This window comes from Sander lucioperca, chromosome 11, assembly GCF_008315115.2.
Source record: "Sander lucioperca isolate FBNREF2018 chromosome 11, SLUC_FBN_1.2, whole genome shotgun sequence".
Lineage (NCBI taxonomy): Eukaryota > Metazoa > Chordata > Actinopteri > Perciformes > Percidae > Sander > Sander lucioperca.
In genome coordinates, this window is record NC_050183.1 from 3,256,354 (window position 1) to 3,270,482 (window position 14,129).

Genomic DNA, 14,129 nt, shown 5'->3' on the forward strand with positions numbered 1-14,129 from the left:
TCCTCAAGTGACTCAAATAATTTGATTACTACAAATCCTCAATGCAAAATTCTTTGCTTGGAAGCTTTGTTTAATAAATGTAACTAACGTTGTACCGCTCCCAGTGTTTCCACACGGGTGATTATTACTAGCGCACAACAGGCCGCTGTAGGCACAAGACTGATGGCGCGGATTAAAAACGAAGGAAGAGAGCAAAAATAGTGAGGGGCTAGGAGAAGGAACAGGCAAGAGAAAACAACGTTTGAGATCATTTTAAGCTGCAAAAAAACCCCCAAAACTCTGTACAGTGTGTCTATTGTAAAACGTAGCGTACCACAATAGCAGGGCGTCAATGCTACATCATCTCATGAGAAAACATCCGGTCTACTCATCCATTCCACGGAACGATCCCAACACAAGGTAACTTTAACGTCTGCTGCTCTCGTCCACCAGGCTGTTTTACACAACTACAGCATGCTACTCTGCAAATAGCGATGTTTTACAAACAAGCTAAAAGGAAAGCTGTCAGTTTGTAGTCTAACTGTTGGAGCAGTATATATGCACGTGAATGACGTCATCGGACCATGCCGGTGATGTCTGTTCTTTCTCCTCACTCGGTTTTAGTCTTCTGAAAATGTGTCCCCCAGAACACTAGCTATAGTTGAATAGCCCTTTTGTAGTCACATTTTCCTGGGTTTAGTGAACAGCTCTTTTGCATATCCAGCGTAATGAGCCAGAGGCATGAAGGGGAAGGGAGCGAAAAAGATTTGGGCCACCAAAAATGTACTTTTCCCAACAGAATAAGGGGCTTTGCGGCCCATGCGGCCAGTGGTTAAAGATATTAGCATCTATCCCTGTTTTTGTATGCAATTTAGGCAATAAAAATGTTGCTTTTTCTAAAAAGGAAACCTCTCTTTTGTATATTTACTATTGCTGTTTACTAAAAAGCAAAAGTATTTCTTATCTGATACTTGATTAATATTTGGAATAATTGGTAGAATACTCCATTACTAAAAGAACTGTAGCTGCAGCCCTAGTAACCCCCATGTAGTCTAAACTTGAGTTTAATACATGATTGTTTGTTTTAGATAGATGTTAAACTAATACGTTTTCACTAGGGCTGCAACTAACGATTATTTTCATAGTAGATTAATCTGTTGATTTTTTTCTCAATTAATCGATTAGTTGTTTGGTCTCTAAAAGGTCAGAATATGGTGAAAAATGTGGATCAGTGTTTCCCAAAATCCCAAGATGACGTTATCAAATGTCTTGTTTTTTCCACAACTCAAAGATATTCAGTGTAAGGTCACAGAGGAAAGAAGAAACTAGAAAATATTCATATTTAAGAAGCTGGAATACATTTTTTTTACTTTTGTCTTAAAAAATTACTCAAACCATGTGTGTGTGTGTGTGTGTATATATATATATATATATATATATATATATATATATAAAATGTTGGAAATAATTTCCTTTCATTTGTTATAAATGTAACAATTTGTTGTACTTTAGCTAAATACTGAAAGCAGCAGAACTGAGTACACTTTAATATCTGTTTGTTTATCACAAGTAATATCGTTATCGCTATTTTCAACAACGTTATCGCAGATTGCATATTTTAAAAGTGTGCAACTAACACACTTTTAAATCATGGGATATTGTGTGAAATTGTCGTTCATCTGCAGTAAACAATGTCAAAGGTCACCACCAATCGGGAATGATCTGGACAGGAAGTTAACTTTCCCCATCAGCTATTAACGTTCATGAATGAACTACTACTCTACAACTACTTGGCCAGACTGATTTGTAGAAGAGAAAGTGAACTCCAAACAGGGGCGGTTTTCCTGAGGGGTGATAAAATTACAAACCACATCAAATATCAGCATTCAGGTAATTGCTTGCAGAGGATGTTAATGATATAACCTGGTAACAAATCTCAGTCCTGGATGTCCGAGTTTAAAAACAGTCAAATAAGCTTAACTACAAAAACACAGACCGATTTATTTTAAGATGCAAAATACTTCAACTTCACTCAGAGGACACGGAAGTATTCTTCAGAAAATGTAGCCTTGTCTAGTTTGATTCTATTGTTTTGCTCTCGGTTTTATTTATTAGTCATATACTGTCTGTGGTTTAAGCCTTGGTCTTGTGTCTTTGTGTCTGTAAATAAACTTTAGTTACTTGAATTACTATTTGTCAAAGTGCCTTCAAGTACCATTACATTTTCAGCATGCATGGCATGTCCAAAAAAAATGTTTTCACTTGTGACATTTGCTCTACACCAATCTGCATTTAATGCTTTGATGGGCCAATTCAATTCAAAGCTTTTCATTAAACTGAGAAGGAGAGCATGCATTTCAAACCAAAACAACATTCTGGTAACACCACTGGCTACAAACAAAAATGGAAACAAGGTGAGGTATCACATAACGGCTCTCAAATCGGACAAGCCATGCTGAAGCTGGGTTACCCTAAATGTAAAACTTTGTATGAAAGGCTTGTCATACAATAAAAGCAGGGGTGGTCTACAAAACCGTAAAGTGGACAGTTTCACTATATATGACACCCTTAAGGACTGAAAAACAAAAGCAGGCAGGATAAAAAAAAATTACGTAACGAGAAAAGCATGGTTAACCATCCACTACTGTATTGGCAATTGTCAACTATGATTTGCAGCCGAGTTTTTATAGCTGAGCCCATGACAGATTTATCTGCGCCACACCCCACAAACAGCAGCTCAGGACCTTCGAGTTTCCTCATGAACTGGTGAGGTATTTAGACACTGCTGCAGATTAAAGAGCTAACAAACAACATACAGTACATCAACACAGCAGCTGTGAGCTCAGCTCTCTGGGAGAGCCAAAATACCTGGTTTTATTGGGACAGGGTGAGAATTTTGTATGCATGACCAGTTCATCAGGCAGAGATGAGCCAAGTAGAGATATCTTAAAAGAAGCTGAGAGAAAAGCAGCAATTCAAAATCATGAAAGTGGAGACAGGGAAAAGGTATGCGTGTCACCTCACCTGAAAGCTCTTCAGCAACCTTCTTCACCCTCTGCAGCCGGAATTGTAGGATGTGTGTGTGAAGTGTGTTTTTCAGTGCTTTATGTAGCATGCAGTAGTATGCTGTACACAGCACTTTAAAGGGCCCACCAAACATCGTCTCTTTATAATGTGTGCTGTGCACAGACCAGTATAGAATGGAGTTACAGACCAGGTTTCAAAACCATCTCATGAGTAGGCATTACTTTTTTTAAGAGATAACAAGACAAACAAAATGTCTACACCAGCAAACAGTTAAAGCAGCTGCAGTCCTTCGTTCAGTCACAGTACCACTGTACATTAATAATCATTTGACAGAGCCTACACCTCAACACACAATCATGTCCTTAAAATGCGTACATTAAATTAAAAAAAGACTTGAGGTGACAAAAGATGCTTTGGGTCATGCAGGTAAAGTATGAGTAAAGAGGAGAAATGCAACTGTAACAGCACTGACTAAAATTGAAGTACATCAGTTCTGTCAGATGAACAACTGAAAAAAGCAACTTAAATATGTCTGGGGGAGACGTGAAAAAAAAATATGGAAAGGTTTGAGTTTGACAACACAAATACAGATCTGACCCAATAAATGTATACATTAATGAACATGGACTTGTCATATTTCATACAGCTTGTGACCAATGCAGTCATTAAGTCTAGGGCTGAACGAATAATCGCATTTGCAATAATATTGCGATATGTTAAAACGCGATTTCCTAATCGCAAAGGCTGCTATTTGGTCATGTGACTCGCGAGAGCAAAGCAGTCTGCACTCCGCAGAGAAAGCATCAACTATACTATTTATTTCTATATATTTCTCGACAGAAACTTTTGTCCCAAATAGGAACAGTAGGTCACTCGTGTGGGACTATTTTGGTTTAAAAAAAAAGATGATGCGCAGCTTCAGGTATTGTGCAAAACCTGTCTTGCTAATGTTGCTACCTCACGGGGTAACACTACAAACCTGTATCAGCACTTTAAAAAAAACACAAAGCCATCTAAGACAGTTGCATGGCTAAAATGCTGAACACCAGTTTGTCAAGTAAGCAAAATACCACCCGACAGGCATCACTCACCGAAATGTTTGAAAACGTAACGTTAACTCAATATGAACGTACTTTAAAACGGAACGAGGAAATTACTCAAGCAGTAACGGAGTTTATCGCCAAAGACATGATGCCCCTTTCATGAAACCATATGAGGGTTTCTGCCACAGAGTCAGAGAGTGACGGCCAGAGTCTGGAGATGTTTTTAAGATGAAAAAAGGCAGATTTGGTGATAGATTTGATGTGCGTATGAAGTACACTGACCGGAGCTGGATGGGAGCGGGAGTTGGGGTCATAACCCCAACCATCAGACACAGCCCACCAAGAGTATGGGTCTGCCGAGGTTTCTTCCTAAAAAGGGAGTTTTTCCTCGCCACTGTCGCAATAGCCACTGCTAATGCTTGCTCTTGGGGGAACTATTGGAATTGTTGGGGCTTTGTAAATTATAGAGTGTGGTCTAAGACCTACTCTATCTGTAAAGTGTCTCGAGATAACTCTTGTTACGATTTGATACTATAAATAAAATTGAATTGCTAATGGTGAGAAATTGCTTCCTGATCACTATGACTGGTAGTGCCATACTCACTGCATTTTACCCTTCATATAAATTCATGCATCACCTAATTTCATCATCACATACAGGCCTGGCCTCCATGAAAGAAGAGTTTGTTTAATCTATCTAATCTTGTGTTGTTCATACTCTACAATGATTTACTGCTTGTCTTTGTTGAATAATACAGAAGACAAAGAGCTTAAAAAATAATCAATAATAAAAAAAGAAAAGTTCAAGCAAATACGCCAAACTGGTTCCAGCTTTTCAAATGTGAAGATTTGGTGCTTTGCTTAGTTGTATATGAGAGTAAACTCAACATATTTGGTTGGACAAAACAAGATATTTGTATACAAATATCGATTAAATAATCTGCATATTAAAAATGATCGGTAATGGCAGCCCTTATCGTACATAATCAGATCCTTTAATTATGATCATATTCAAGTCGTCTTTACACAGCACAGCTCACCTTCTGTCACATTGCGGCCTTAACTCATTTGGCCTAGTTGAGTTGTCGGAAATTCCATTGTTGATGGAAGCAAATATTCGCAATATTAGCAAATAAGGGACTACAATCAAATAAGCTGCTTAGTGTGTTCAAAGTAAAAGGCAGAATGTTTTTTGGTAGATATGCAAAATGATAAACATTCTTGTTGCCCTGTAGTAAGATTTGCCAGAAAACATATTGGGAACTTATGTGCACCCCTCAGGCATTTTCTGTGCATCAGAATGTATTGGTTGTCCCTGCTGTTGAGAGAAGCCCTGCAGTGCCTCCAGCTCAGGCCACAGCTTGTCCACTATTTGCCTGACTGTATAACACTCCAAATCCGCAAGATGTTAGGGGAGTGTGAGGTAATTTCTGATCCCACCTATCAAAGTAAAACAGGTTGCCTGTGTCTATTTACCTGACTAGATATGTTGAAAAATGTTCACTTTAAAAATCGCTTTAGAGCAAGTTTGCACAGGTTACAGTAACAATGCAGGATAATAAACGGGTGGGTAATAAACATTATGATACTTCTCTCTGCCTGCCTATTAAGCATTTTGAACAAATAAAGGCCAGTAAAATGTATGTCATAATTAAGCAAGGACATGTGATCAAAGCAACATTTGAAATAACAATGTAAACATTTTGTTTTTGATAAGTCATTATTTCATCTGGCAACTGTAAAATGTGTATATATTATTAATTGCCATATTTGACTGGAACATTTACAAGTTCCATTTAAATGAAAAATACCTTCTTATGAAAATAATAATAGTATTACATTACTTATTATAAGATGCAACTAACTTTATCATACAATGACTGAGAATCTGTAATAATCAAGTATTTAAATAGTTCTGTGCACTTTTATGGAGTGCAGTTTTTATTTGAAATACCTTCAGGACCGATGTCTTTGCAGTTAAAGACATTTTGCGCTCCTAGCAAAAACAATGTGTGGTAAAGGTGTTCAGATCATAAATATAGTCATTCTAAAGTGAGATAATCTGGATAAAAGCGCCATCAACCAATGGGCTAGAGTACCTTACACATTAAGCAAACACCCTGCAAATAGGTGCCAAAAATTAGGTCTCACATTGGGTGGGTTGCCTGAAGTCACACTATACTGTCAGATCTGAGACGCCATTCCCTAGTCTCATGATGTGTGCTTGACGTGAAGGGATTTAGCAGCCAGAACTTGTGTCAATAGAGAAGCTTTGTTTGTGTCGTAACTCTTTATCACACATAAAGACCCTGTCACGTCAAACATACAGAGCTACTTTCTGCAGTACCCAAGGTTCAGGATATTACACAATTTGATTGATGATGACAAAAAGGTTTTCAGAACAGAAAGTGATCATTCAAAAACTCCTCTGTTACATGTAATATGACAACAATGACATAATGGTTTGATGATGTTCCAACTCCCTGCTGTGTAACAGGAACTTATGAAAACAAGTATGTCAATACAAATCCCTGGGCTCTGACAGATTAACAATCACGGCACAACATGCACAAGATGGAGAATAGAACCGCAAGAAGAATTTTGCCTGTAAACCCCATTCAATCCTTTAAAAAAAAAAAAACATAAAAGGACAGGCAACACGACACAAAAGACTAAACACGTTGCAAACACTGGGTTTTGAACTGCGGGTTGTTTTCCTGAAGTTTTTTTTTTTCATGCAGCTGACTTTCTGATGTTGCTGAATGCACATGTGAAAATATATCTTTATCTTCATGACATGCATACAAAACTCTCTCCTTGTTCATATCAAGTTAAATATACAAAGTTTTGGGGTTGAAGCCAGGCAGAGGGATGAGATGTGACCCAGCAGTTGGAGGAGTTCTTTTCATAATGTAGTGATTAGGAGATGCCGTGGGAGAGAGAGGAAGAAGCTCAATGACAAACAGGGACATAACCCTGTGCATGGGGCCAAGCCTGCAGCCACACGCGAGTCAGGCAGAGTCCTAGCTGTGCAGCTAACCACCTCCAACGAGACTAGAGCCTGACCGATAAAGGATTTTAAGGCCGATATCGATACAAACATTTGGTGATTTAAAAATCTGATATTCCGATATATCGGCCAATATACTGTATATTTTTTTAAAATCCAGAAACGCGTAACAAAACATAAACAGATTAGTTATTTGTAGTTATTTATGAGTAAAATAATGATAATTTTTAAAGAAGTTTAAAAATAAACTTGTTTGTTTTATTATCACAACAAAACAGAGGAACATCAAAATATATTAAAGTTCTGATAAAATGCATAAAAATACAAACTGAAGATATGAAATTTAAAGGGTTAAACATGAGTGTTGCCAACAGGGACGTTGTAGAGCACCCTCTGGTAGACAAACTATGCAACGCCAACACTCATAACAAGGTTGAAGGGTGTTTCGTCGTATTTTATTTTTTAAATATTCATATATCGGCCATTATAAATGCCGATACCGATAGTTTGGAAAATGCCTATATCGGTCGGGCTCTAGACGAGACAACCCTGTTTACTCTCCTATGGGAGGCTACAGCAGGTAGGACAGAGAAGAGAGGTTTCTGGGGTGTTTATGACTCACTCAACTTAAAAAACCTCAGTAAATAAGATCACAGCTCAAGCTTTAGCAATGTTAAAGGCAGGCTCGAACACATCAGCAAAGACTAGCAAATAGGTAAAGGCAGTGAAAGAGGAGTAAAATATGTCACACTGATATGAGCATTCTTGTAAGCAGAGGGTGTTAATTTCTGCTCGGGTTACACATAATTGTTACCGTGAGTACCGATGAGTCAGTATAATTTAGGATCTGGGGTGGCTCATTCAGCTGGGTGGCAGCTGATAGCCTCACCCTGGAGCTTCAAAGCCACCCTATCTGCTCAATTTCACCCAGAAGGGCTCAAGTTCGTTGACTCTGCCGGTTAAATAAAGTGTAGAATTGGTTCCTGGAGCGTGACGCTGGCCAAGTGAACTTTGCCATACTGGCCCTCAGGTCTGTTTCTGTCTCGGCTTGTCAGCTGCTGTGTAATAACACTGGCCGGTGACTTTTTCTGGCGCTGAGCAATAAGCCTGGTGATTGATTCATCACTCTAATTTACAGTTTTGCCTATTAACAATAATGTGTCTAAATAGGAAGATTAGTTTTTTTTTTTTTTTTTCTACCATTTTAAAACAAGGCATTCAATGAAATGTTTATATTGTATTTATTCAAGTTGGAAGATACATTACCCGTTTTCACTATAATGACTAGACTATAACGGAAAAGCTTGCACATACAAGAATTAGTATGCCATTTAGTAAACACTCTCACTCTGGCCTAAGAGAGAGAATGAGCCGGTTTCTTAGCAGCTTTTGGCAGGGCAGTTTGTCTCTTTAAATCATTTTCTATCCAAAAAACATTACAACATTACCATACACTCCTTCACTTTATCAAACATGGCATCAGAAGGAGCCATACTTCTAACCATGGAAGTGTTATTGCAACTGTTATACCATACTCTGGCTTTGATCCAAGCCCAGCTGTTGTATTGCTGGTTTCTCTGCATTTATCTCTGTGCAGATAAAGCACAACAGATTCCTGTGACAAATTACATGCAACTCCTTTTACATACAGTACATTGGGTGTGTCTTGTAAGCTTTACATCGACTGCCCTCATGTAAAACTTATCTAGATCTAAAGCTTGCTCTAGTACAGGACACGTACAGTGCCATGGTTCCCTTTACAGGTCTTTGTATGTGAGAAAAGGATAATGCAGAGCAAGGGCCTAGATCCAGAATGTAGTACAACATTATCATGTGTATCACTGTTAAGGTGATACTCCTTTTTATATTTAATCCTTAACAATGTCTGAAAACATATTATTTTACTGTGCACATTATGCTTACGGTAACAATTAGGGTTGGGTACCCAACTCCGAATTATGTCTGATTACCAAGTACCGATTCACGTTAAATCAATCGGAGCCAAATTTTTGTACCTGAGAGTGCTAAGCGCGAGCTTCTCTGTTCTCACCTCTGCACGTTTTGACAGAGAGAGGGGCGCTGTTCTCTTAATACATCCATGGCGCAGAGCACCAAACATCTTTGACAGGTTGGACATAAAAAAGCAGTTCTGCCTAGCTTTGTTGGGTATTCTTTGAGCCAAACAAATCCTCTTATTCATTTATCACACTTAGGGTTGCAAAATTCCGTGAATTTTCAAAGTTGGAAACTTCCCATGGGAATTAATGGGAATTAACGGGAATAAACTGGATATTTTTAATATTGCTTGTTATAATACTGTTAGTCTATAACAGGGAACTTAAATGTAGTTGAAAAAACCCATCTTGCAGCATAATCTTGGTTAAAACAACCTGATTTAATGCAACTTCAGTTGAATGTCCTCCCTATATTCGTCAATGACATGCACGCACGCAGTAATCAACATAGGCTATTACATACTTGCCAACATTTAGTTTTTAAAATACTTTTTTTTTAGTGGGGGGGGGGGGTGTAATACATAACCCATTGCTATTATTAACCTATGTGTGTTAATTGTATAGCCCACTAACCATAGTAAATCAAAATTGGAATGTTTCCAAAATTCCCCAGCTAAAAGCAATATCCAGATATTAATAATCCAGTTTATTCCCATTAATTCCCATTAATTCCCGTTTATTCCCGTTAATTCCCATGAAAGTTTCCAAAATTGGAAGGTTTCCAAAATTCCCCAGCTAAACTTTCCATGGAAAGTTTCCAGAAAGTTTCCAGAAATTTACCGGAAAATTTCCACCCCTTTGCAACCCTGATCACACTTTATCTCTACTGTGTTACTTCCGTTTTTCTCTAGTCTCTTTAGTTTAATTAAAAAAAAACATTACACATTTCATTTCTCTGCACTTCTCGGTATAAAAATTGTATAGCCGATTGTATAACGATAAAATTGAATGTTGTACAAATACCAAAATTGGTAATGCCATGTTAACCCTTACACTTATTTAAAGTGTTTCTTAAAATATGATGGTAGCAAAGTAGCAAAGTGGCAGAGCAGCGCACAGGGGCACCAAATGTAGAAATCAAAAATAGAATTGATAGATTAAATAAAAAATAAAAAATAAATATCAACTAAATAGGTGGTTTTAAGTGACCCTCTTCAGTTAACATTCAGTTAACACTTTTTCACCTTTGTTTGACTGTTGTAAGATAGATACGAATATGGGTGAAATGTTCTAACATGTTAAACTTAGACGCTGACTCAGATGAGACAGAGGCATCATAGTGTGAAAGTTCAAAATGAACCAGTCATCACACCTCACCATAGTGTTAACCAAGAGGTCAACATGCCTGATGATGGTTCACATAAGATAAAAAAGGACTGAAAGTGTTAAAATAGCCAAGCTTCAAAAAGGGTGAAAGGCCTCTGATTATCACAATGACAACTTGACTTTTTATTGTTTTCAGCATTTCTGCTAAAGAAATCAAGTAAGCAGAGTCTGATTCACAACAGTATGAAGTTCAACAAAGAGTTATGAAAAGTGGTAGTAGTTATACACACACTAGAACATGATCACATAATTACAGGAAGTTATTTGTTGCAAGCTAGAAAATAAAGTATATAATGGCCTCTCTGGATGGCCTCTCTGGGCACGTATGACAAATCAAACCTGATTGAGTGATAAGCTGAGGTACCATCTGTTTGGTATAGCCGTTTCGAATGAGCGAATAAACCGTTATCAGTCTACCCAGCCACAATGACTCACGTCCGTTTCCTTGCAAAGACCTGCTCATTGTAAGACACTGGAGGAGGTGTGTGGGGGGGCAGAGAGTGGTTCTCCGCTGGCGAGAGGAGACACTTGAGATGAAGTTGATTCGAGAAAAAGAAGAGGAAGAAGACAAAAGAGGAAGTGTTTGACAGAATATGAAAGCGGACATCAAAGCAAAGCAGGAAACGTAGGTTCTAGCAAAACCTGCACCTTTCTCAGCTGAAGACAGGAAAAAAAAGCACCCTAAAGAACTTGCATTGCCTGCCTCGATGTTAGATCCATAACCTTAGTTGGCCTTCAGAGCAGGTGGTGCTCATGTTTACTTACTTGATGAGAACTTGTGGAAGAAAAAAAGAAAAACACTTGAGAGTGAATCCACTGCTGTGCTAAACATTCACAACCTGACAAGACAAGATTTTCTATAAAAACATAGATACTGATAACAAATGTGCTATTGATAACAAAGGTGCTATCAATTCATTGTTTAAGTCATTTTTCAAGCAAAAATGCCAAACGATCCCTAGTTCTAGCTTCTCGATAGTGAGGATTTTCTTCATTTCTTTGTGATACGATGGGCAAGATAAAGAAATGAGTTTTTGACTTGGTTATCTAATGACTTCACCTTCAGGAAGATGTGATGGAAATCTATCAGAATTTTAGAACAATACTTAAAAAAATAATCAATGAATAATCAAAATAATAATTGCAAGATCCGTCAGTAATCAAAATTATCATTCATTGCAGCCCTTTTCTGACAATTTCACATCTTTATTTTTCATCTTGATCCTAATGGTTATCAAAAATCAAATTCAAGAGATCCCCCAAAAAATATATATGATATACAGTATAATGATATACCGTAAGCCTGAATATAAAATGTAGTACCAGTCTGGCTTTAGTATCACAACCTTTTAGCCTTCACTTCTCAGTTAAGAGAGAAACGTTCATTGGAGAACAGTAAAACTGAATTATCTTATATCTTATAACTTCTATCCTAGAAGTGATTTGTCTCACTGTGTGTGGACTTAAGTACCCACAGATAACCCATTAGAAAGAAGTTTGGGACGGACTGGAAAAAAAAACAAGGCAGGCAGTGATTGGTAAATGAAAAAGAAACTGAAGAAAACAAAAAACTCCAAGACCCTGGAGACGCCGAGAATAAGCCAAACATGAGCACCCCCTAAAATCTGTTATTCACTCTTTCTTCAAACTTGGAGCCTCTCTTCAACTCGCTTAGCCAATCCCACTGTCATACTACCACACACACAGAACAGATGAACAGTCACAAGCACCAGTGAGCCAGATCAGTAGACGACACCCATTGAAAGCAAGCAAGAGCACAGAAGAGAATGGATGACTCAAATGCATCTGCCTGCCATGCTTTCCACACATCCTCATTACTCACTATTCAGTCAACTCGGTCTCCAGGGGGCCCAGGCACTGAAAACCTGTTGTTCAGCCCTTGCTTCACACTCTGGGAGACTGAATGGCTGAGACACACAGCTCAACATTTTCTCCAGCAACTGGTTAGCTTATTTAGAGCTAAAGACATTTATATCCCACAGACCTCTAGTCAAATATTTTCCTCAATGCCTGAAGACTAAGGTCTGATCTGCAGTTTTAAAAGCCTCTACAAAAAGGCATTGTCCTAGAACTGCTGAATCACCTAACCACTTCATTTACCCCTTCCCTATTATGTTTTTACTTGCTCGGAAATATATTTTTCACCACTGCACTTTGAGATTTATTATTGCTCATCATTAGCATAAGACAAACTCTGAGATGAGGCCAGTTCTGCCCAGTGCTTGTTCTCTTTCTTTCACTTCCTCAATTTTGTGTCAGAATATCTGACTTTACTGTAAACCAATGAGACAACAAAATCGGAAATCCGAAGGGTGACATTTGAGGAAACTCTGAAGCAGCACAGATCTCAAGAAGGGTGTTGTTTTAGACACACTTAAATATCTTATTGCCAAACAGTTCAAACTGATTTAAGTCCGTTAATATATCACCCTCCACTGTGTGCTCCATGCTGCAGTTTTAGGTCAGCAGCCACAGCAGCCCCCATATGTCAATGTCACAAGAAACAGCCAAAGTGAGCTTGTTAGAGGTATAGCTACTGCATACTGGGCTTAGTTTGGATGAACTTCAACATTAACATTCTGTCGTTGTAGTATGAAAACAACTTGTATTACTGTTTTTCATGCTTAGACAATGGCTTAGATCAAAGTAATAGTCAGACTTCAGATAGACGTCTAAACTCTTCCGCTGCTCCAAGCTGTCTAGTTCTTGACTATCTTTAAGTGACTACATGTAACTTTTTAGTGTTTCTGTAACAGTCATTTTTCATGTAATGATCTTAAATGAGAACGCTATTTTTACGTACTTTTTATTAGTGCCGTTGCTCAGGTTTGATTTTTCCTGCATATTCACATGAATGAATACGGCAGGTAGACGGCATTACAGTAACACATTCTGAAGGGTCACAGATTTCTTTGCAACACCGGAAAAGCCTGTGTTAGCATATCCAGCCAGGTGAAAGGTAGCAGAAGATTTATTTGTATAGGCTAGGCATTGTTGTATTTTAATTTTATTTTTAGTTATTTAAGTGATCTGTTGTAGTTATGGCTGATACTGGTGTAGGACAATCACAAAAAAGAAGGAAATTAAACGAACAACAACTAAAAGGGAAAGGGAAAGTGACGACAGGCGAAAACGCGAGTCAACTTCGGTCGGGCTTTCAACAGATGGAGACAATTGCGGGATTGTAAATGATTCCAAACTCACCCCGGATTGGCCCTCAAGTATGTAATATGTCTATTTCATTTATAAAATAACTCTACAATGCGAGATGTGGTTGTACGTCAGTAGCCAACATTAAATTAAGTCCCCCTTCCATTTAGTGAAGGGTTTTTATTTCTTTTCGGTCCGTGTTTGTGTTGGCCTACTATTTTCTTTCCCCTTGTCCCCCTGTACTTGTGTAAAGCGTTGATGGGTTTTATGAAATGCACTATATAAATCTTTGCTATTATTACGTTGGTTGCTACAACAAACTCTTAATGCTTTGGCTGGTGACACAGTGACAGTGATGACGTTGTTACCCAGTTTAGCTCACGATGCATCCAAAGTAGGCTAAACTACTGTATGCAACACTTGAAATGCAACGATGCATCTGTAACATATTCTCTTATTGTAAATTAATGATTTTCTGTCTGAGAGCAAAACATTTATCGCGACTATATGACCTCCCGGTAATGCTAACTCGGTAATACAGTGGGCAATAAAGCACCG

The 14,129-nt window shown here is 38.1% G+C and overlaps 1 protein-coding gene across 3 annotated transcripts in view; it reads right to left on the bottom strand.

Annotated features, from left to right (window-relative positions):
- The window catches only part of tsc22d2 (TSC22 domain family 2), a 42,422-nt gene that overhangs the window by 19,583 nt on the left and 8,710 nt on the right, over nucleotides 1–14,129 (bottom strand). The gene's annotated exons all lie outside the window — the stretch shown is intronic.